Here is a 23,202-nt window from a genome sequence, read left to right as displayed (position 1 = left end):
CCTTTCCCTAGTGTTGCTAAGATTTTAATCAAAATAGTAAATCTAATTCCCAATTATACATTTTACTCCTTCAAAGACCAACAATCTCTGTATATCAAAACCTTCACCTACTTTTGCTTAAATTGCATTGGGAATAGTAAATTTGACCCCTCCAAAATCCAACCCTTTCCCAACTTTTGCTTGTATTTTATTAGGAATAGTAAATCTGACCCCTCCAAAGCACAAACCTTTCCCAAGTGTTGCTAAGATTTTAATCAAAATAATAAATCTGATTCCCAATAATAAATCTGATTCCTTCAAAGACCAATAATCTCTGTACTATTGCTCAGTTAGGATTGTTAATATTTATTTTGAAGGTTTCATTGTTTTTAAATATTTTTTTAATTAAAATATTTGTAGTTTAAAGTGCCTTTTGTAAATTCTATTGTTTAATGAATCATTCAATAATATTTTTATTCACTTTTAATTACAGGATTTTCTAAATGCTATTTCTAACTTTATTATGATGCCGCATATAATAAATTCAATATATTTAGCTTTTTTTTTGGACAATATTCTGGCCTACTATATTTGTATCTATATATTTTTAAAGTGTACATGCTTGGTATGTAAACACATTTTTTGGTTTCTGATATTTTTTGCAATATTTGTTTATCACAATATTTTGATTCTCGATATTGTGTCATACAATTATAACAGTTTTCATCTGAGGAACAACAAGCAATAGGCATATACAATACAGCTGTGGCGCATGCAGGTAAGAGCGGTAAGGCCGGGTGGGGGGGCATTTCGATAGACGAAGATGAGGGAAAATTAAATAAATAATAAATTTTTCCTTGTCGGCATCGGTCGAAATCTCCCCCCAACCCGCCCCTACCGCTCTAACATGCACGCGCCACAGCTGATGCAATACCACAGTGAGTGAGAGAATTGAGGAGGAAGTGACAAAGGACACAGACTAAGGAATCAAAAGAGGAAAAGACATAGGGCCTTATTACAAGTTTGGCTGTCTTCTTTTGGGACCACCACTGTGGTGGTCCCAGGAAGGAAGGCCGCCATGCCCGTGATGAACTCCCCTGCCAGATTGCTAATTAAATCCAGGGCAGGAGGTGTGGCGACAGTGTCACAGTAGTGGGTAAGTGAGGCTCAAAGAAGATCCTAAACAGCATACTGCTACCATTAGAGTCTGCAGCATGTATGTGCATGGTGTGGCATGCACCATGTTGCGCATGCCACACAGTGAACGCACAAAGGTGCTATTAATGTTGGGCCCCCCACATGCATCCCCGTGGCCAGATTTGCCCATTTCTGCCACCCTTTTCATGGCAGGGTCCTCACCATTAAATGGGCGGTGGAAATGCAGGTGCTAATATGTCCGGCAGTGCTGGCATCAGCACCACCAGCATATTTAGCCCCTTATCTGACCTCACTGCAGCGGGATCCTGGATCCAGGCGAAAGTGACAGACTTGTTGCGGTCCCACAGCCACAATCATAATACAGTGGTCAGACCATTGGAGTGGTGGCAGTCGGAGCACCACAGCGAGTATGACAGCCCCAGGAGTACTATAGTCATAATAAGGCACATAGGATATATATGATATCAAAGTGAGGGGTCAGAGGACGAAAAGGCGCAAAGTGTATATGTGATAACACAGAACCCAGGGTATGAGGAGAAAGAGGTGAACAACATATGTAATAACAAGGTGAGGGGCTTGAGGAATAAGGTAGTCAGAGTATGTGATAGCAGAGTTATGGATCTGTGAAGGAATAGTCAGTAGACGAATGTGGTTGGGATTGTCATCTTTTTCTGACAAAATATCAGGCCTTTATTCATGTTTTGAAATGTTAGAAGGACTATGAGTTAGTGTGAGAGACGTGTCTGGTAAAAACCTGAGTGTTCTTTTTGCATGGCAGGTCTACAAGTATTTTTTGTAAATAATTAAGTATGCATAGTCTGGGCTGTAAAAAACCTTCGAAGTGATTTTTTCTTGGATTTGTTATTGTAAGTTGTTTTTGAAAATGGAAAATGCCAATGTTTGCATATTTCCCTATTGTTTTACTGACATTGACAGTACTGGCCAGGTGACAACCCTATATTCGATAACATAGTGAGAGAGCAAGGGACTAAGGGGCATATTAGCAAGAACCTCGTTAAAATTACCGTTGTTTTAGCGGCAGGAAACTGCCGCTAAAACGGCGATAATGGGCTTGCTAATATGCGTTATAAAATTCCAGTAGAAGCCCAGGTTAGATGTTCTGCACATATAACCTAGGCTTCTATTGGAATTCTATAACGCATATTAGCAAGCCCATTATCGCCGTTTTAGCGGCAGTTTCCAGCCGCTAAAACGGCAATAATTCTAACGAGATTCATGCTAATATGCCCCTAAGAGTCTATGCAGAGGCATTTTGGGGCTGAGCAAAAAATTATTTTGGCCTTTCTGTGAAGTACAACTTTGAATTGTTCACTCAGGTCTAACTTATTCAAGCTCTCATGATGACCATAATACTGATTATATGTTAAACTTTCAGAAACAGTAAAATAATTAATAGGAGTAATAGGCAACTACTCATTTTAACATTAAACAGCAATATTTGTTTAATCCGCAGCCTGTTGTAAAGAATATATCTTTTTTCTTCAATTATTGGGGAGTGGTACAGTAGAGCAGGTATCACTTTTATATCTAAAAGCCCATTCAACAATTATTACATTCAGGTATCATTTTGAATTGCAAATCTACAAAGCTGGGTCCTAATCCTGGATCACAATGTGACTAATATTGTGAGTTACTGGTGTAATCACACTGTTTAGGGCAATACCTTGAATTGTACATTTGTGTAATGTAGAAACTATGATGTAAAAAGTAACTGTATGTTGGACTGTGTAACATACAGTTCCACTCGAGCTCTTAAACAGGGCACACTACATTATGCTTTGCTGCATAACAGTGCCAAATAAGTAGCTATCCCCCTCCACCACATCACATTCCTTGTCTTGTTTGTATTTGGTTTTCAGTCAGACCTCACAGATACATGAAGATTTTTCTAATGCCCAAGTTTGAATGTAGTCAGCAAAGCTTCAGCTGCTTTATAAAGCAAGATACATGTTCTATCAAATACTAAATATAAAATGAATATAACACGTCAGACACACACAGTCGTGTGCATCAACTCAACAAGCTATGTTACTATCATTGTAAAATGCTGAAGCAAAGGTTTCATGTGCCCCAATTCCTGCAGGGACATTTTCCCCTACTCTCACAGCTGGGAAGGGAAAGAAGGCCATATTAGTAGTATAGATCACCACGCACATCTCTGGGGCCTTGTGAAGCAGCACATGCTGCACACCCATGTCTGTTGTGCTGACAGGTTAAAGCAGTACTTAGGTGGCACTACAAGATGCTTAATAATGAATAATGAAGTATTATCCTACTACACCCAGCGGCAAACAACACATCATTAATTCCTTCTGAGTCCTGACCTGATTATAGTAGCCACTTTGGTTGAAGTGGGTACCATACAACAAACAAAAGTGCTAAGATCTCACTTTAAGACATGCCAGTTCTGTGTCACGTCATGCAGAGACTCAGTCTACAGTGTCTTTAGAGGTGTGCAGGAAGATATATTAAGATAAAGTCACTACTGCGCATGAGGCTAGGAGGGGCGCAGATAAATAACAAACATAGAATCAGCATCATTCATCGAGAGCATAAACCTCAGGTACAGAAATATGGTTTATGTCATTTCTCTGCTCCCCTCTCAGCCTCGCTCTGCAGGAATGACTTCATTTCTATGAAGCCTATGACTACTGCACATGCACACCACATGCACAACCTTTCTCTTGTGCCAACAGGATTTTTTTTATTGCTTTTAAGTGTATTACTAGCATCATTATCACAAACACAGTGCAACACTTCTTATTTGGATCATTACAGCTAAGTCATCTATACAATGGCACCGGGAGGATTTATTAGCATTAGTGCAGTCATTAGGCATTTGTTTTTCTTTAAAAATAAAAATTAAAACATTATCATACTCAACCAGGTAATATCCCACATACCAATCTATCACTAATCATATTCTTTTAGAGGTCTCACCTGCTGACAGCACATGCACTATCCACTGAGAGAGGTACTGTTCACTGTAAAGGGCTTGCCCCTGCCCAATGCTCACCATTCCTTGGCATCATTGTCACTCCTCTTTGCTGCCTCCATAGTAACTAGTGTGTGCCAGACATTCCTTCCTTTTCTTTGTGCGAGGATGGACCATGCACAAATTGATTTATCTTAGTACTATTTCTTTCATTGCTGCTACCTGATTCGATCTTGTTTATCACCAATTGACATGATATGTGTTACTCCTTTGCCCACTAGCCCTCTGTAAGGGCGGGACTCGGAAATGGAAGCAAACGAGTTTTTGTGGCTGTACTATTTATTTTCAAGAGCAAAGTGTCAGTACAAGTCTTTCTGGTATAACCCCTACGGGGTGACCGGCTCCTCTCTCGGTGAGTCTTTCGGATGACGCCCTCCTCCTTCCGTCGGACGGGGCTCCTCCTTCTGTTCGGCTCCGGAGGCTCCGTGGCGTCCGCTCTCGCCCAGGACCGGTGGGGAACAAACAAAATGAGGCAAACGTAAGTATTCTAGCTGAGCTGCTTTTTAGCACAACGTGACAGGGAAGAGTGAGGGACGTGTGTGGTACCCCAGGTGCACTCGAGCTAGCTGGACGTGTGATTGGGAAGGTGAGGATGAGTGAGAAGGGGAGAGGGGGGGGCCAAGACGATATGTACAGCGGGAATTTTAAGGCCGGCTTCGCCCTTTCCGCCACCACCCCAGGAAGCGTTCACGCACCTCTGTTAGCCGTACCCCTCCTGGCGTACGTCTGGGCGGAGCGCTGGGTTGGCCTCCGGGCGCTGCTGATTCAGATGGAAGTCGGTCCGTTCTCTCAGCGGTCTCCTCGGCTTCCCCGGGGTCTCGCGGCTCCAGTCTCCGTCCTTGTCTCCCGATCCACTCTAGGTCCAGGTCGCTCTCCGCACTTCTCCGCTCGTCTCCGTTCTTCCACTCTTCCACTTTGCTTCCCGCCTCTCCTCTCTCCTCCACGCTGACCGCTCCTCCGGTGTAATAATACACCTGGGTGCCGTCAAGGCCGTCCTCAAGTACCTGGCTAGGCTCCTCCCCCAACATACTTCGTGTCCACTTAAAGGGCCCCCAGTCCTCTTCATCCTCGTCGTCGGGGCTGTGTCTCTCTGGGTCCGACCACACGGGGTCCTGCTGCGGCTGGGGAAACAAGAGGGGGGGTCACATGTAATTACTTGGGAGCCCTCCTCGGGGCATGTTTGATGGCCCCCGTTACACACCTCCCCCCCTGAACACTTCCGATCGGGAAGTGGATATCGCGACAAAAAGTCAGCTCCCTTGTTGTCGATCCCTTTCATGTGTTGGATACGGAAGGCGAATGGCTGCAGTGCCAGAAACCATCTCATGACTCTCGCATTACTGGACTTATTGCGTGCCATCCAGAGAAGGGGGGCATGGTCCGTGTACAAAGTGAACGGCCTTCCCTCCAGGTAATACGACAGTTTCTCGACCGCCCACTTCACGGCCAAACACTCCTTCTCCACGGTCGGATATTTGAGTTCCCTTGGAAACAGCTTTCGGCTAATGAAAAGAACCGGGTGTTCTGCCCCATCCTTGTCCGGCTGTGACAAGACAGCCCCGATGCCATAGTCCGAGGCATCAGTGTGCAGGGAAAAGGGTCTAGTGAAGTCTGGTGAAGTGAGGATCGGAGTCGATGTGATCGCGCGTTTGAGCGTGGCAAAAGCATCCAACATAGCCGCGGTGGGGGTCTGCAAAGCCGCTTGCTTAACCTTGGTTTGTAGGGCATCTGTAAGGGGAGCGGCCTTCTGCGCAAACCCCGGTATAAACCGTCTGTAATAGCCAATAAGGCCTAGAAACGCGCGTAGTTCTTTTTTTGTAGACGGGAACTGATAGTCTGCAATGGCCCTCACTTTCTCGACTTGTGGCTCGATGAGGCCGTGCCCTAGAATGTATCCCAAATACTTCACTTTCTGAAAAGCGATTTGTGTTTTCTTGGCGTTAATCCTCAATCCGGCCTTGTCTAGGACTTCTAACACCTGGTGTAAGTGTCGCATGTGAGATTCCCAGTCCTGACTAAACACCACAATGTCATCCAGATACGCGGAGGTAAAGTCTGCAATGTCCTTCAGTACGGTGTTCATCAGCCTTTGGAACGTGGCAGGCGCTCCGTGCAGGCCAAAGGGGAGAACCGTAAATTCGTACCTGCCGTCGTCGGTAGAAAAGGCCGTTTTGTGCCGATCTTCTTCTTTCAGTGGGACCTGCCAATACCCCTTGATGAGGTCGATGGTGCTTATGTATTTGGCTTCCCCCAATTTTTCGATGAGTTCGTCTATTCTCGGTATGGGGTAAGCATCGAACGTGGAAATGTCGTTCAGGGCGCGGAAGTCGATACAGAACCATCGGGTCCCGTCCGGTTTTGGGATCAGAACTATAAGACTAGACCAGTCGCTGTGGGAGGGACGAATCACCCCTAGCTTCAACATGTCTGATACTGCTTGTTTGATCCCTTTTCTCCTTGCTTCCGGTATCCTGTATGGCTTGATCATCACCCTTTTCCCGGGTTCTGTTCTTATGCTATGTTCGGCTAGTGAGGTCTTCCCGGGGATGTCCGAGAACACTGTCGCATGTTTTTGCAAGGTCCTGAGAAGCTCTTGCCTTTCGGAGTCCCTCAGCTCGTCATTGATCACTAGTTGCTCTAGGGTGTTGAAGTCGTCCCCGGTCGAGGTTTTGGCCAGATGAACCTCCGTTGGGGGGCTACCCAGCCACTTTTTTGACAGGTTTATGTGGTAAACCTGCTGCTTCCTTGGCCGTATCTGGAGCCGGTAACTTGTTTTACCGATGGTTCCCACGACCTTGTATGGGCCTCCCCATTCGGCCTTGAATTTCTGGGTCGATGATGGCAGGAGCACAAGCACCCAGTCTCCTATAACCAGCTTCCGCCACTTCTTTCCCTTATCGTAAAATGCCTTCTGTTTCTCCTGGCTCTTTTCCAAGTTGGCAAACACCAAATCCCGTAGTTTTCCTAGTTTGGACCTGAGGTTCCGGGCGTACTCCAGGGTCTTGGCTACCTCCTCCGGGGTCTCTTTCTCCCACGCCTCTTTAGTCATATCCAACAGGGAACGGGGTTGACGACCATAAAGTAGTTCGAAAGAAGAGAAACCCATACTGCTTTGTTTTTGCCCTCGAATGACATATAGGGCTAAGGGTAGTACTTGGTCCCACTCAGTACTGTTTACTTCCAGCATTTTCCGTAGGGTTGTTTTCAGCGTGCGGTTGTATCGCTCGACTAGTCCATCCGTTTGGGGGTGGTAAACAGCGGTGCGGATTTGGTGTATGTGTAAGAGGTCACACACTTCTCTCATTAGTCGGGATACAAAGGGGGTCCCCTGGTCAGTCAATATTTCCTTCGGGAAACCCACTCTGGAGAAGAGTTCCAGCATCTTCTCTGCGACGTTCTTCGTGGTGGCTGATTTGAGAGGAAACGCTTCGGGGAATCTAGTAGAATAATCTACAACAGCAAGGACATATTGGTGACCCTTCTTTGTTTTTGGTAGGGGCCCTATAAGATCCATCCCAACCCGTTCGAAGGGAACCCCTATGATGGGGAGAGGTTGTAACGGAACTGAGGGGGGTCTGGTCATGTTCCTTTTTTGGCACACTTCGCATTCCTGACAATACGTCATTGCGTCCTTGTATATTGTGGTAAATAAATAATTAATTACCGGTACTATTTTTCAGAATACTCTATACACAGATAGCTCAATAAATAAGAGACAGGATTCGAGGTATCTTGAGTCTTCAGGCTTTAATCAGGCATAAGGGAAGGGACAGGAATGGGACAGCCTGAAATGGATGGACTGGATGGCAGCTGCCGGGGGCAGAAAATGGCTGAACGGCTGAATTGAGCTGAGCTGACGGCTAACTGACAGTAACAATACATTAGTATATATACCAAAACAATTACATTACATTCAATACAGTAGGCGTAGCAGTAGGCGTATCTTGTAGCAGTCGCGAAAGATAAGGACAAAGTAGGTGTAACAAGAGGCGTGTACAGGGCGTATACATAGACATGTGATGTGAACGTCACAGAAGTGTCATGAATGGGGCGGAAACATGGAGGGGGCTACTCGAGGAGCTGGGACCTTTAACCTAGTGGTGCACGCAACGGGGCAATGACGTGTGACTAAGGAGAACTGGGGGCTATGACTTCTGCGCTAGAAGAGGAGACTAAAGTCTACAGTGTCAGGATGACATGTGCCTATATCATATCTGGTATCTGGTGTTTAGAGGTACATATTGATAGAAACTAAAAGTCAGGAGGGGAAAGGCTACTTAACTCTAAGACTGGTGCAAGCATTATTCTACATGTAATGCGTGTGCTAGGAATATTCTATGAATATTAATACAGTATTTCTCTTACATGGAGACCGAAAGGCTAGACCATAGCTGGAACTGTTGATGCGATTCAGTAGCTTAGGAATGCGAAGACGAGGAGCTGGACTGATAACTAGAAGCATAACATACTCTTGGCAGACAGGCAGGCAGAGCCAGGCCGAGCCGGGCACTGTGAGGCAGGAAGTAAGTGAAGGGTCAGGGATACAGGTAGGGGCTGTATCGCTCCTCGGAGCGAGGTTCAGGAGACTGGAGCTGAATCTGGTGTCCGGGCCCTTTTGAGGCCTAGAAACGGGGACAATTCAATGAATTAACGTGCACACTATAAAACGTGGCAACATAGGCCTAATACTCGTTGCTTTCACGAGAACTGGAAACTGGCATACTAGAGCTGGACACAACTGTAATTGCGTCTTCAATCGATCATAGGGGGATACATATGCATATTAATCATGCACATATAACATAGGATGTGGAACACGTAGGGACACAGAACATGGCGAAATTTACTTTTCCACATTCCCTCCTTGTCACTACGTTTCCATCAGGAAACATCAATATTCATGATACCATCTATCATTTCATACAGTATAATCTGCTCGTCTCGAATCTTCTTGGAACGGGACCTAGAACTAGGAATACAGGATGTAGCACAAATGCCGCAAATCGCAGGGCCACATTGTAAACAGAGGCAGCAACTGAATATGATCATTACTGCTATACCCAGGAATGACAATACTTTCCATCCCCAGGCAGATATAATACTCCAGAGCCAACCGGACCATGTCCAGGTGCCTGGATCTTGGTGTAACTGATGGGCAATTTTATGAAGTCTGGTTATAGCTGAATAAACAGACGGCGCGTTATTACGAATGAAAATGCAGCAACTAGATCCGATGACTCTACAAGCTCCTCCTCTATCGGCCAGTATGACGTCAAGAACGAGACGATTTTGGAGCACGACAAATCTCATAGCAGATTGCTCTTCGGTTAAGTTACCTAGAGCGGAAGTAGTCTCATTCACTACTGCTTCAAGGGTTTTGGTTAACCTACGTATTAACTTACTATTCTGGACAGGACCTATAAAGAAAAAAGAAACCTTTATTGAAGTCTTGATATTGTTCTAGAGCAGTTTCAGTTTGATCGACAATTGGGGACTCAATCTCCCTTCTATGTCTAACATGTACTAGATGTGTGTTTCTGTGATAATCAGATGGGGCTAGAAAAACTGGTGGCAGTAGGAAGGCAATATAACATGTACCATCCCAATCGAGGGGCAGGCTTATATATGCGGTCTGACCACAAACAAAATAAGAATGACGTGAGGCTTTGAAAATAGATTTCCCACTGTCACTATACTCGACAATAGTAGTACAATCACTATGTCCTACATGTGCGGTACCATTCTTTCTGACACATAATTCGCCTTTGACTGGTAGTACTGAAATAGCAGGTAAATCTGGAGTAGTATCGGACTGAACATTCAAGACCATGAAATTCGAGGAATAATTACCTAAATCATATACTTCATTTTCCAGATCTAACACTGTTCTATAGGTGAGACCTTGCTTGTCTGGGAAACATGTTCTATTCAGAAGGGACATATCAGTTGAGGATGCCGTTAACATGGACCATGCTCCACACGAACCATTATGTGAAAACGGATAAGGAAAGAGTGGCAGAACTCCCTTCGGTGTCTGGAAAGGGGGGAGTCGACCACACACCCAACAATTAGTGGCATTGCTGGTCTGGTGTGAATAGTGTAACATTCTGATAAATGTATTGTTACGCATAGCAAGACGATAGGATAACTCGTGAGGAGGCAGATCACTAAATGTGTGCTCTACTGTAACATTAGGAAACATATGTACATGTGAAATAGGAAAACATAAATGTAAAGCATAACTTATGCAGGTAACCATAAGACTCAAAAATAATAAGAAAAATAGAACAATAATACATCTTTTAGAGTTTTGACTAACTCTCTCACTGTGTGGGTCTATCTCATACATGTCAGGAACCTGTCTAACCGCTTCACCCGAGAGGGACTTAAACAATTAAACTGTCTGACTTACTAGACCTCAGCTTCGTTTTATACTCCTGCTGCTGAGTTTTCTCTAACAGGGGTAGTTTTGACTCAGAGTCTGTATTTGGGCAGCCCTTGAGAATAGGGCAGTCTTTAAAAATTGTCCTTGGCTTAAGTCCGTGAAACTTCTTCACATGGCTGGAATGGAGCCAGCCCTTGCGATTCTCGACTTTCACTGCAGTCCGGGTGGTAAGGAGGACGAGGCGGGGTTCCTTCCAACGGGGCTCCAGCGAACTTGAACGATCGAAGTTGCGCACCAAGACCATGTCACCAGGAACGATCTCATGCGGTTTCACCTCAGTGTTGTCTGGAAATGCAGCGGCAACCTGTGAACGACAAGAGTGTAGGGCAGACATCAAGGAAGCTAGGTAATCTGTCAGCATATTACTGGAAACATCGGTAATCTTTCGGGGTCTAGGTGTACCCCACATGTTTGGAGGACGGCCGAATACGACCTCATACGGGGACAGACCTGATCTGGAGTGTGCAACCATTCTCATGTAGAAAAGGGCAATTGGCAGGGCTATTAACCAATCTACACCTTTCTCAGCGCATATTTTAGCAAGGCGGATTTTCAAAGTCTGGTTATGTCTCTCTACGAGACCGGCTGCTTCAGGATGGCGTACACAATGGAACTTCCACTGGTACCCTAACAGAAGGGAAACTTGTTTCATTAGCTCGGATGAGAATGGCTGGCCGTTATCTGAATACACGACCCTAGGTAATCCATAGCGGGGAAAATACTCACGAACCAACTGCCTGGCAGTGGTCGCGGCTGTGTAATCTGGAACTGGATATGCTTCTGTCCACCTGGACAAAGCGCATACAACTACGAGGACATACTTGAAACCTCGACATCGCTCCATCTGAATATAATCCATCTGGAGGACTTCGAAAGGGTGGTCAGGAGGTTGGAATCCACCTTGTTCCACCGGGACACTTTTACCTGGATTGAACTGACAACAGATCATACAGGTACGTACTTTCTGCTTGGCTGCAGCTCGTAAATGCTTGTTGAACCAAATGTTCTGGATGGTGTCTAGCATAGCTTTTTCTCCTAAGTGTGCTGGACTATGTGCGGTATTAATAATGACTTGAACCATTGAGTCGGGGAGGAACCATGTGGCTTTTCCCTTCGTCAACCATCCTTGATCTGTCTGGACCCCTCCTTGTTCGGACCATTTCTTGATTTCTTCGGGAGTAGCATGTGACTGTATATCTATGACATCTTGTGTAGGGTCCTTAACTGTCATACAAGTAGTCTGTTCTGGAATGTGTGTCAGTGTCTTGTTAACTGGAATGTCTGGAGTCTGAGCTGTAAGCTTGGCTGTTCGATCTGCTAGGTCGTTACCTTGGGAAATGATATCAGTAACTTTCGTATGTGCTTTGCACTTCATAATAGCAATAGCTGTCGGTAAATGTATTGCATCTAACAGAGCTTGAATGAGGAGACCATGCTGAATCTTGGTTCCATGAGAAGTCATGAAACCTCTCTCCTGCCAGAGTACTCCAAAGTCGTGTACGACTCCGAATGCATAACGTGAATCTGTATATATGTTAACTTTCAGGTTCTTGGCACGTATGCAGGCTTGGGTCAGAGCGACTAGCTCTGCTGCTTGAGCAGACAGGGTATCAATACGGTGTGTTTCTATAACTTCGGTCTCAGTAGTCACTGCATACGCGGCTACTAGTTCTCCTGTACTTGTTCTCATACATGAACCATCCACATAAAGTGTCAGGTCGGGATCAGGTAATGCAATATCTGTCAGGTCTTGTCTTGGCTTTGTCATAGTGTTAACTACTTCCACACAGTCATGTGTGGCGGGATTAGAAGAAACTGAGGGTAACAGTGTAGCGGGATTTAGAACGTTGCAGCGTCTGATTTCTATGTGTGGCTGGAATAATGTCAGTTCATAACCTGTTAAACGTGCAATTGTCAAGTGCTGAGTCTGTGTTCGATTTAAAAGAACTTCCACGGAGTGAGGAACTTGTACTGTCAGGGAGTGTCCTAACACTATGGAATCACTCTGTCTGATGGCTAGAGCTGTGGCTGCAACTGATTTGAGGCACACAGGCAGAGCCTGGGCTACTGGATCCAATGTGCTAGAAAAATAAGCACAGGGCTTGTATTGTCCTGCTTGATCTTGTGTGAGAACAGATAATGCTGTACCATCACGTTCTGTAACAAAAAGTGTAAAAGGCTTACTGTAGTTCGGTGTTGCTAGAACAGGAGCTTGGCATAAAGCTTTCTTTAACTCATTGAAAACGAGTGTATGTTCTTGGGTCCAAGGGAGGACAGTCGATGTGGCTGCCTCCTGTGTCGTTAACTGTATCAGTGGCTTGGCTAGAAATGCATACTGAGGAATCCATTGTCTGCAGTAAGAAGTGAGGCCAATAAAAGCTCGTACCTCCTTCTGAGTCTTGGGCTGTGGAAGATGTGCTATTAACTGGATACGGTCAGGTGTCAACTGCCTACCGATGTGGCTGCCTCCTGTGTCGTTAACTGTATCAGTGGCTTGGCTAGAAATGCATACTGAGGAATCCATTGTCTGCAGTAAGAAGTGAGGCCAATAAAAGCTCGTACCTCCTTCTGAGTCTTGGGCTGTGGAAGATGTGCTATTAACTGGATACGGTCAGGTGTCAACTGCCTACCCCTCTTGGACAGTAAGTGTCCTAAGTAGACCACTTGCTGGACACAGAATTGAAGCTTCGAAGGGGACACCTTGTGCCCCATCTCGGCTAGGAAATACAGAACTGTAAGTGACGCACGTTCGCAGTCACGTTCAGAACGGGCTGTGATCAGTAGATCATCGACATACTGGAGTAGGGCAGTGTCAGTTGGCATGTGAATGTTGTCTAGTTGTCTCTTGAGTGCTTGACTGTAAATACTAGGACTTTCTGTGAAACCTTGAGGAGCTCGTGTGAATTTATAGCTCCTTCTATTTAAACAGAATCCGAAAAGGAACTGGCTGTCTGGATGAATGGGGACACTGAAAAATGCGTTCTTGAGATCGATAACTGTGAAGAACGTAGCTTCAGAATCAATGGCTGTCAATAGGGAAGAAATATCTGGAACTACTGGGTACTGTGGAATGATACATTTATTAAGTTCTCGAAGGTCTATCACTAATCGATATACTGGAGGTGCATTTGGATCAGTACGTTTCATGACTGGAATGATAGGAGAATTACATACATTGGAGTCAGTTTCTACAACCACTCCTTGAACAATAAGCTCGTCAATAATTTGGGATAAGGCTGCTACAGCCTCAGGTGGCAATTTGTACTGTCTGATTCGTGGTAAAACAACACCTTGCTTTAGAGTCACACGATGGGGTGTGATATGCATACAACCTACATCAGTTGGACCTTGCGCCCATAAATGCTGTGGTACATTCAATAATCTTGGATCAAAATCACGTAATACATAATGACCTTTGAAGTCGCGAAGGAACAATCTTACTCCCTCTGGGGAGCAAGATATTACTGCACCTAATTCTTTTAATGTTTTAATGCCTAACAAATTTTCTGGACAAGACTTTGTAAGTAACAAATCAGTAGTTCGGGACAATGGACCAACTTCTAGAGTAACTGGTTTCGAAATTTCATTAACAATAGGTTTTCCTGAGAATCCAAGGGAAACATTACTAGAGCCTGAGAGCGGAGCCCCTGGAACCTCGTCATGACTGATTGTAGTCCTACTTGCCCCTGTATCAATAAGAAACTTTCTGTCTTTCCCTAATACTTGACTGTGTACATAGGGACCCTCTTGATCTACAGGTATCTCGATGAGAGGCAAGCCTACCTCCCTCTCTAGGCTGTTTCATGAATATGGCTGATAATCTGGATACTCTGACTGTGCATACTGGTACATCTGTTGTGTAACGTGCTGTGTTGCAGCGATAGGCTGCGGTACGGTAACTGTCTGTTGTGCATTCTGCGGTGGCTGGAAAGTCTGTGAAACTTGTTCTGGTCTAGGCGGACGTGGTCTTTCTTTGGTCTTACCAGTAGCTATGTTATGTTTCAGAACTGCACATTCGTTTATAAAATGACCTGGCTGTTTACAGTAATTGCAGGTCCCTTTAACGGGAACTGCAGAATGACTGGCTTGATTCGGACCCCTTTTCTGACTGTCTTGGGGAACGGACTGTGCAACTAATACTTTCATTTTCGTGTCCTTCATACGTCTTCTTTCATGTTCCTGCTCTTCCCTGATTCTGTTCTGGTGGTACTGGAGCATTTGTAGCATTTGTGACGGAGTATTTGCTTGCCAAGAACTCTCGACTTTCAGTACTCGATTTTTAACTTGTGGACTTGAATTCTCGACTAGTTTAGTAACAAAAAGATGAGGATACGATTCACTACTTGTTTTCAGACCACTATTAATAATAAAACATTTTTCGAATCTAGAATAAAAATCACTAGTATCTTCGTCTTGTTTCTGTTTACAGGCTGAGATGGCATCCCAGTCTTCCTTTTTCGTGGCTAGTAGTCTTGGCAAGACTTGTATTAACAGTTCGGGCAAAGCTTTGGCTTTATCCCCTAGACCGGTACCTGGTACTCGTGTGTTATCTTCGGCTTCTAATGCGGACCAATCTATCTTATTTTCTCCCACCTCCCATTCTTTTTCTTTGAGTTTCTCATGTATGCCCGCAGGCAACAGGACTTTTAACATTTTAATGATATCTGGATACGTGTATTCTCCCATACGGAGCATGTCTTTTAATTCACGGTGGAACCCTGCTGGATCTTTATCATGACAGGGAATTAACTTTTTCATTTCTAAGAGTTCCATCTTTGTAATGGGGGTGTAAACAAATACTCGTTCTAGACCACCACCCTCTTTCTTGACTGGATGTACTTCTCGTAACGGATTCTGTCTGTCTATGTAAAATGATTTACTTTCTGGGGGTGAGACGTGAACAAAATGTGGATTCAGAAATGTTCGATATTTGTGGCGTTGTTCTAGAATGACGCTAATTAAATCGGTACCTAGACCTTTCCATCTGTACTGTAGTAACTCGTTTAATACATCATGTAACGGACCTGGATCAGAATGCTGTTCCTCATACAGAGTGATGAGGTGCTGGATCATATACATACCCACCAGTCGTTGCTCGGCTGGGGGCAGTTTCAGAAACATTTGTGCCACGATTTCATCTGGAAACGTGGTAGAATCAGTAGTCCATCGGACTGCTGATCGGACTAGTTCTTGTTCGTGCATAGTACTAAGTTCACTATAACCTATTCGTGATTTCAGAATGTGATCGGTAGCTTGGAATACTTGTTCGAGGGAACACTGTTCTGGTACTGGAGTAGGAAAACTTTTCTTGTAATCTAGGCGTGAATGTCCGTCGGAAAGTCTAGTTCTACCTACATACGCTATTCTGGAGGGATTCTCGCTGTCTACCTCTTCAGTAGAAGAGTCATTCTCTTTCTCGGACACTTGTTTTGTTTCTCATTCCTCGTGTAACTTTATTATTTCCTTACGAATTTTCTTGTACATACTCTCTATACAATTTTGTGTCTTGTGTTTTCCCTCGGCTATATTGTCACTCCACCTGGTCAGGACCTTCATTTCTTCTTGATCTTTTTCTGGATCATCTTGCTCTCTTATTAAACAGTTAATTAAAAACTTTAAAATCATGAGCTGAGTCTCGACTTTTCTTAGAACCATGGCCTCGTGAATACTTTCTGGATTCACTCCTGTACGGATAAAACGATATATTCTGTCTAGATGTTCTTTCATATCAGGCAGGGTGTCCAAATAGTCGGTCACCCGTCTTAAACGTAATGAATATATGACCATATGGCCATCGCCTGGAACTGGATCATAACGACATTCGGTAAGTGCTCGCTTGATATCTACGTATGTATTTACTTTTGGCGTACGCTGTAACGCTAGTTCATGTAGTGTCATACATTTATGTTGAGGCGGGGTACGAGGAGAACCTCCCCCCGCGGCTCCTAAACTAGAATTGTCGGTGTGTACTGTACGTGCTGGTAGAGTGACTGATGTAGCGGGTACATGTACTGTGGACTGGGCCGGGGGTGCTGTAACAGGTGCTGTAACATTAACTGGACCCACGGGACCAGTGGCTGGAGGAACAGGAACTACATTATTTACGGGAGCAGGCGGAACAGGATATGCATATTCTGGGACTGTGTCGTCCAAATAGGACGAAAGAAAAATATCAGCTGCGGTCGGTTTATGACTTAGCTTAGTCGGAACTAATGATGGCGGAAAATTACTGGATGCCTCCGGGGTTGCCTTCGGTAAGCCCTCGGCAAGAAGAGGATACATACCCTTAATGAGGGCATTTCTCTGTCTGTCTGACTGTTCTGCTTTAACTCGTTCACCTATTTCGATTAATTCCCTTTCTTGGGCTCTTTCTGAGGATTCTCTACTTAATTCTGTTTTTCTGATTTCTTTTTCGGTTCTTTTATGAGATTCTTTGCGCCATAACTCGATGGCATCTTTCTGGGACTGTCTGGCTTTCTTTTTCCATAATGCTTCTTCTACTCGCATGATGCACTCGGCATCCCATGTGCCCGATACGGGCCATCTATATTTCTCTTCGAGATCTTTGGTGTAATCAGACCATAAGTCTAGATATATTATGGCATCTAAGCCATGCTTGTGATACATAAAATGTCCTGGACTGTCCCTAGGCGGGACAGGGACTGCTTCCTCAAGCAACCCTTTTCTGGTTTTTAACTGACGTAACTTGGAGAACAGAGGCATTACGGGAATACACTTCAAACACAATATACAATAATCACAGTAATAACATAGCAGACAAAACTCTCATACCACGACATAAAAATACATGATTAACATTAATAACAGTTCGAACAGAATACTACCTGGTACATATACACATGAATTTCTCGAGAACTGAACTTACTAGAATTACTGGATGCACTGCTAAAACAGTACAGAACATACCGGTCCCATAAAGAGACACGTCGGACCCGCATCCACCTAGGTGGACACTTCGTGTTGGATCTGCGTACCCAAACCCATCGGACCAGAGACAAATTAATGACTCTGTCTAGATACTACCCCAGCAACGGTACTCACCGGGCAGCAAGAACGGAAGGCCTCGGACTGGACTGGACTGCTACGACGGACTACGAACTTCGGACTTCAGTTACTTCGGTTACAGGTGGGCCTCCGGATACCTCGGACCTTGTACTCTCGGCTTGGGCCGTGGTCGGGACTCGCCGCGTTCCTCACCGCCTCGTCTGGATGCTGGACCGCAACCTCCGTCTCTTCCGTGGGCCTGAGGGATACTTGAAGCAGAAATATCTGCACGTGCACGGTATGGTTCCGTCACGGCTGCAGAGGGTCAGGGGGCTTGCGTGGCTTCGCCGGCGCGTGGGGAAAGGGCAAGTTCCTATTCGGGCGCCATTATGTGGTAAATAAATAATTAATTACCGGTACTATTTTTCAGAATACTCTATAAACAGATAGCTCAATAAATAAGAGACAGGATTCGAGGTATCTTGAGTCTTCAGGCTTTAATCAGGCATAAGGGAAGGGACAGGAATGGGACAGCCTGAAATGGATGGACTGGATGGCAGCTGCCGGGGGCAGAAAATGGCTGAACGGCTGAATTGAGCTGAGCTGACGGCTAACTGACAGTAACAATACATTAGTATATATACCAAAACAATTACATTACATTCAATACAGTAGGCGTAGCAGTAGGCGTATCTTGTAGCAGTCGCGAAAGATAAGGACAAAGTAGGTGTAACAAGAGGCGTGTACAGGGCGTATACATAGACATGTGATGTGAACGTCACAGAAGTGTCATGAATGGGGCGGAAACATGGAGGGGGCTACTCGAGGAGCTGGGACCTTTAACCTAGTGGTGCGCGCAACGGGGCAATGACGTGTGACTAAGGAGAACTGGGGGCTATGACTTCTGCGCTAGAAGAGGAGACTAAAGTCTACAGTGTCAGGATGACATGTGCCTATATCATATCTGGTATCTGGTGTTTAGAGGTACATATTGATAGAAACTAAAAGTCAGGAGGGGAAAGGCTACTTGACTCTAAGACTGGTGCAAGCATTATTCTACATGTAATGCGTGTGCTAGGAATATTCTATGAATATTAATACAGTATTTCTCTTACATGGAGACCGAAAGGCTAGACCATAGCTGGAACTGTTGATGCGATTCAGTAGCTTAGGAATGCGAAGACGAGGAGCTGGACTGATAACTAGAAGCATAACATACTCTTGGCAGACAGGCAGGCAGAGCCAGGCCGAGCCGGGCACTGTGAGGCAGGAAGTAAGTGAAGGGTCAGGGATACAGGTAGGGGCTGTATCGCTCCTCGGAGCGAGGTTCAGGAGACTGGAGCTGAATCTGGTGTCCGGGCCCTTTTGAGGCCTAGAAACGGGGACAATTCAATGAATTAACGTGCACACTATAAAACGTGGCAACATAGGCCTAATACTCGTTGCTTTCACGAGAACTGGAAACTGGCATACTAGAGCTGGACACAACTGTAATTGCGTCTTCAATCGATCATAGCGGGATACATATGCATATTAATCATGCACATATAACATAGGATGTGGAACACGTAGGTACACAGAACATGGCGAAATTTACTTTTCCACAATATGCCGGGCCAGTAGAAGCAGTTCAACAGATTCTGGGTCGTTTTTTCGGCCCCTGTATGTCCTGCTACTAAATGGGAGTGTGAATAGAACCGTACTTGCTCCCTAAAGGGTACTGGTACCAACAATTGTTCGGGGTCCCGCTCCTTCCCCTGTCGGTACAATAAGTCGTTCTTGATGAAGAGGCGGGGATATAGTATAGGGTTCTGATCCTGGGTTTGGTGGGCCTTTTCCCACGCGTTGAACAACGTGGCATCATTGACCTGGGCAAACTGAAAGCTTTTGTCTAGGGTCCATGGTTCCGGGGACACCAAGGCATCTAAGGGGGTCCGTCTCCATGAGGGTGATATGCGTCCTATGCTTTGTTTGAACATGTCCAGGAAAGCCGGGTTGTCTGTCCCTATTATCAGGTCCTCTGGGAGGGAGGACAAGACACCCACTCTGACCCGATAGGGTTCCCCTCTAGGTGGTACTAACGGGAGGATGGCTACTGGGTAGGGTTTTACGTCCCCGTGTACACACCGAATGTACACCTTCTCCGTGGGCCTAATCTGGTGAGACAGCACGTGGTGGGCTTGGACTACCGACTGGCGGCATCCTGAGTCGAGAAGAGCTTTCACTGGGTTACCGTTCACCTTCATACTCACTCGATATGCTCGTCCCATCTCCGCTGAATATAACACAGTGCGGGGCAGGTACCCGGCCTCCATGGGTTCTTCCTCCTGCTTTCTACGGGGGCAATGCCGGGCGATGTGACCCCACGTCCCGCAATCGAAACACTGCGGTCCGCTGTGCGGCAAGGGCTCGGGTCTCCAGGTCTTCTGTTTCGTTGGTTCGGGTGCTTTCCCTGGTCGTCTCTCGATTTTGGCATGGATTTCCGGTCTCTCAGACTCTCCCAAGCCCGGCGGTCTCTGTTGTACCCTGGAAAACGTGTTCGCCATTTCAACGGCCTGAGTGGTGGTTAGGTCGTGGTGTTGTTTTAGCCAGCGTTGGGTTGAAAAAGGAAGGGCCTCCAGAAACTGCTCGAGATATATACGGTCCATTATCTCTTCTTGGTGCTCTCCGTGGGTTTCAACCATTTATCCGCGGCCATCTTCAGGCGTACAAACAGCGTTTTTGGCGTTTCCCCCGGCACTCCTCTCTCCCTTCTGAACCTCAGTCTATAAGCCTCTTTGTCTAGACCTAGATGGTCCAAAATTATTTTTTTGATTTCGGTGTAGGGAGTGTCGCCACGGGGGTTCGCCACCTGATATGCCGCTTGAGCCTCACCAACCAACAGAGGCGCCAGAAAAAAAGGCCACTTCGCTACTGGCCATCCGCACGCTCGTGCGGCCCTCTCGAAGTTTAGTAGGAAGGCGTCCGGGTCCTCCCCAGGCTGGTACTTCTGAAGGGATACCCCTCCTAGGTTGTGAGGAGCTGTGCTAACCGCCCCGGGGTTGGAGCCTAGAGGAGGATCCAGGGCCCGGGCAACAACAGCAGCCTTGATTATTTCCCTGTCGGCTTCAGCAGCCCGTAGCTGCTGCTCGGCTATGCGTTCCAGTCTCTCCTGTCCATGCACCAGGGCTTGTATAACTTCATCCATCTTGTTCGTACAGACGGGGGTTATGCCCGCATTCTCCACCACTGTAAGGGCGGGACTCGGAAATGGAAGCAAACGAGTTTTTGTGGCTGTACTATTTATTTTCAAGAGCAAAGTGTCAGTACAAGTCTTTCTGGTATAACCCCTACGGGGTGACCGGCTCCTCTCTCGGCGAGTCTTTCGGATGACGCCCTCCTCCTTCCGTCGGACGGGGCTCCTCCTTCTGTTCGGCTCCGGAGGCTCCGTGGCGTCCGCTCTCGCCCAGGACCGGTGAGGAACAAACAAAATGAGGCAAACGTAAGTATTCTAGCTGAGCTGCTTTTTTTTTACTCGAGCTAGCTGGACGTGTGATTGGGAAGGTGAGGATGAGTGAGAAGGGGAGAGGGGGGGGCCAAGACGATATGTACAGCGGGAATTTTAAGGCCGGCTTCGCCCTTTCCGCCACCACCCCAGGAAGCGTTCACGCACCTCTGTTAGCCGTACCCCTCCTGGCGTACGGCTGGGCGGAGCGCTGGGTTGGCCTCCGGGCGCTGCTGATTCAGATGGAAGTCGGTCCGTTCTCTCAGCGGTCTCCTCGGCTTCCCCGGGGTCTCGCGGCTCCAGTCTCCGTCCTTGTCTCCCGATCCACTCTAGGTCCAGGTCGCTCTCCGCACTTCTCCGCTCGTCTCCGTTCTTCCACTCTTCCGCTTTGCTTCCCGCCTCTCCTCTCTCCTCCACGCTGACCGCTCCTCCGGTGTAATAACACACCTGGGTGCTGTCAAGGCCGTCCTCAAGTACCTGGCTAGGCTCCTCTCCCAACATACTTCGTGTCCACTTAAAGGGCCCCCAGTCCCCTTCATCCTCGTCGTCGGGGCTGTGTCTCTCTGGGTCCGACCACACGGGGTCCTGCTGCGGCTGGGGAAACAAGAGGGGGGTCACATGTAATTACTTGGGAGCCCTCCTCGGGGCATGTTTGATGGCCCCCGTTACACCCTTCCAGTCTACAACACGTTTAATTGTAAACAGCAACCTTACACCATCTTCACTATTTCGCAAAAAGGTGAGATTCTGAGAAAATCAAGACTTTTTCCCGAGGGAACATTTGAAGACTTGCAAACCAAAAAAAGTAAACTAAAATGACTGAGTGCTATGTGAACGGATCTTGGGGGCATACCTGAACTGCTGCGTGGTTGCCTGTGTCCCGCTGTCCCGCTGTTGGTCTCCCTCCCGCTGCTGCACTCTTCCACCAGCACAGCGTGGCCACAGCGGGGAGAGGAGCGAGGGGACTACAATCCCCGGGAGCCTTTGCAGCGGAAGCCGCCACCGCCTACACCACGCCCGGAGGCGCTTAAAATCGAGGAGAGCCCCGGTGGAGCGGGGCTCTGTGAACGAATCTTGGGAGCAAACCTGAACTGCTGCTTGGTTGCCTGTGTCCCGCTGTTGGTCTCCCTCCCGCTGCTGCACTCTTCCATCAGCGCAGCGTGGCCACAGTGGGGAGCGGAGCGAGGGGACTACAATACCCTGGAGCCTTTGCGGCTGAAGCCGCCACCGCCTACACCGCGCCCCGAGGCGCTTAAAATCGAAGAGAGCCCCCGTGTCGCGGGACCGCGTGCGGGCCACACCGGGAGAAGCCCGGGACAAGGGCGGGACCGTCTGTGGCCGGTTGAGGCCGGGCTGGGCCAACCCCCTTGGCCCACGTGGTACGGAAACCCCTACATCTTGTCGAAGTTAGGATATTACAGAAACCAAGACACATCGGAGTAAAAGAAACTTTGGACTGGGACTCTGGGACTCTAAAACGTAAGCTAATAGCGAGGGCTGGAGGGGGGATTGAGTTCTATGTTCTAAGGTTAGAGGTTTGGGCATTGGCTAGGTACGGGTGTGTTAAAGTGGGGCAATTGGGGTAGCTTTGGTTCATTAGATTGATCGCTTACAGTATGGCCAGTAAAGCGAAAACTCGTTCAACAAAGGGCAAACCTCATTTCCCTCTCACACCCCGAGTAACAGTGCTTGAGCCTAATGTATCGCTGCCCCTCAATGTACAGCCCACTGCGATTGACCTCATGTTGAGGAAAGTCATTGGTGAAATAGAGCGCACGGAGACACGCCTATCCCTAACTCCAACAACTGATTTATCTACCCCCCACAGGATAATGATAATGAGATAATGGTTGGTTCCTACATGTCATCCTGGAGTCACCCGTTCATGACATCCCTTGCGCACAGTTAACCATTGTTCCAGAAAAGACGATACCCTTGGCTGATAAGAAAGCTCCCATTAGCAGAAAAAGAAGAGCGTGTCCTAAGAAGTCTTGCACCAAGAAAACTAAATCAAGCCCTACCATCCCCCAACCAAGAAGTAGAGAGGATGAGGTTATCGAAGTACAAATATTACAGCACCCAGCCCCGCCGAACTGGATGGCCCAAGTAGTTACA

At 46.7% G+C, this 23,202-nt stretch overlaps 1 protein-coding gene across 2 annotated transcripts in view; it reads right to left on the bottom strand.

The window, feature by feature from the left end:
* LOC144806091 (vomeronasal type-2 receptor 26-like) overlaps nt 1–23,202 on the bottom strand; it is a 1,640,897-nt gene that overhangs the window by 11,408 nt on the left and 1,606,287 nt on the right. The gene's annotated exons all lie outside the window — the stretch shown is intronic.

The sequence above is a fragment of the Lissotriton helveticus genome, chromosome 1_2 (genome assembly GCF_964261635.1).
Source record: "Lissotriton helveticus chromosome 1_2, aLisHel1.1, whole genome shotgun sequence".
NCBI lineage: Eukaryota > Metazoa > Chordata > Amphibia > Caudata > Salamandridae > Lissotriton > Lissotriton helveticus.
This window is presented reverse-complemented; position numbering and strand designations above follow the sequence as displayed.